The following is a 2,487-nucleotide window of genomic DNA, read 5'->3' as shown; positions in this document are numbered from 1 at the left end:
TTAAAGAAGTACAAATTAGTAGTTGATAGTTGGTCATGAGGATGGGGAGCACGGCATAGGGAATGCAGCTAGGTGTGGAGCCAGAGAGAAAGAGCAATCAGGGGGATCATTTCATTAACTATATAAGTGTCTAGCCAATGTACTGTATACTTGAAATTAATAACAAAATTAAATTAAAAAAATTATTTGTGCTTATTTAAATTCAAATTTAACTTGGTGTTTTGTAATTTTATTTGATTAATCTGGCAACCCTAGCCATAATTTTTTGCCCCATATGCATCCTCTCGTTTTACTCTGCCCTTCTCAAGGTGGAATTTGGCACTTCTTTGTATTTTCCATACATAATTCGCTTTTATCAAATCATTGGTGAATAATGTGTACTTTACTGCAAGATTCTTAGTAAATATGGAAGATGGGGTTTACATGCCATAATACCTTACATTTTGTCTAAACATTTTTTTTATTAAAAATATTCTCATGAGCCTCTCTGTTCTTGATCGAAAAGATACCAAATGTTATTTTGACCTCTTCCCTATATAGCATTCAGCTCTGATCCACTGCTTCTAGTCTCTATTATGCAGAGAAGCTTCCATGTTCCAAACCTAGACAGTGACCCAACACTCTTATGCACATTATGGTGGACTTATCAAAGCAACTTTTCAATTAAGCAGGCCTCTGCATACAAAGGAATTTAAGAAGATAAAGAAAATGTTCCTGCATGCCATAGAATCTTCAAGGTTTCATTCCATGAGGCCTTCAAGATGTTCCCAGGAAAAAGTCATTGCTCCCTTCCCAGGCAGTAGATATTTGTATATGTGACTTGTTTCACCTCATGCTTTTCTAGGGCAGTAGACATTTTCATTCATCTATGCACCCACCTTAGTCCATCCAGCTATATGCCAGAAAGCACTCAACAAGTGTATTAAATTGAATGATGCAGTATAATACCACTACATTTTAAGTGCATTTAGCCCTAGGTGACTACAAAAAACAGCATGAAGAATGGATCTTAGTAGTCAAGGAAAGCTGCTGCATAGTCCAACTGAGTGATACTCCAAACTAGTTGCACGTTAGCTGACTGAGGAATTTTTTTTTAAATCATTTTGTTCTAATACCTTACCAGATCAAGTGAATCAGAATCTTTGGGAGTGGAGTTTAGGCATTGATATTGTTTTCAAAGCTTCCAGGTGATTTTACTGGGCAGGCAAGGTTGGATACTATGGGTGGTTGCTCGAGATTAGACCAATGTGCTTCTCTGGGTCTAACTCATGACAGAGGAGAGGGGATGGAATAACACAGGCCCTCCCTGGAGATTTCTTTTTGTTTTTTCCTTTTGTATGTGTTTTACACAGTGCTTTCACATATGGGTGGACACATGTACACTTGTCATACTGACAACACAGTCCAGCCATTGAGCTTGCACCATGTGTTCACTTTGCGAGTGTGAGAAAACAAGATGGCTACAGAAGTACTATGTAAATATGCAGTATTGGTTTGGGCTCAATTGGGCATTCCTTCACCAGTTACCAATTCCATTTTTACTCTTTTGGGTTCTGGTTTCACCAAGAAGTCAACAACTGTGATATGTTTGGGGTAGGAAAGGATGAAAAACTTGCTAGAGCAGAATTTGCCAGCTTTCCACACCTCCACCCCTACCATGCACCAACCTGAATGGCTCATCCAGAAGAAAACCAAGGGAATGGCTTCCTCCTGGTTTGGATACATTCCACTTGAAGCTCTTCCAGCCATTGTGAAGCAGAATTCCTTTCAGTGTGTGTGACCGTAAAGAGATGGATTCTTGAAATGGAGACTTTGTAAAATAAGAATGAGCACGTACAGAGAGAAAATGTGGGCCTGGGAGTCAGCACATTGGAATCTCTGACCTTGCTCAGCCTCTCTCCAGCCTGTGTGATCTGAGCAAGTTCCCCCTCACTTCTTTCAGCCTTGGTCCTCTCATCTGCAAAAGGAGGGCGCCGAATTTGATGAACCTAAGGTTGCCTCTAGCTCTAAATCCTCCACAGATTTTAAGTCTTGAAGCTATACCTGAGAAGGCTGTTGAGACTTTGGGAAATTAAATTCTTCGTCCGAGTCCTGCTTTCTCAGATTATTCACTGAAACGATCCCTAGACGGGAGACAGAGGACAAGCTCAGGTCTCAGTTCTGCCTGGAACCAGCTCTGCCATGCTAGGGATGTTGGGTGCCCTAGTGGCTGAGAGTTCATATCACAATGAATATGAAATTTGAACATATGACAACATTCAAACATGAAGGATTGAGGAGACACCAGTTGTCTTGGACAAAGGAGTCATCAAAGGTCAAATGCAAGCAGAAGGAAGGAAGGAAGGGAGAGAAGGAGGGAAAGAATTCACAAATGAAAATTTAAATCTAGGTGTATTTTACTCAGTCAGGGAAAAATATCTATACATAATTGCATTTTGATTCAAATATGAAAATTATCTCACATTTCAGAAAGAAAGCTCTCCAAAT

Source organism: Pteropus medius, unplaced genomic scaffold (genome assembly GCF_902729225.1).
Source record: "Pteropus medius unplaced genomic scaffold, Ma_sr-lr_union100, whole genome shotgun sequence".
In the NCBI taxonomy this organism is placed as follows: domain Eukaryota; kingdom Metazoa; phylum Chordata; class Mammalia; order Chiroptera; family Pteropodidae; genus Pteropus; species Pteropus medius.
Note: the sequence above shows the minus strand (reverse complement) of the source record.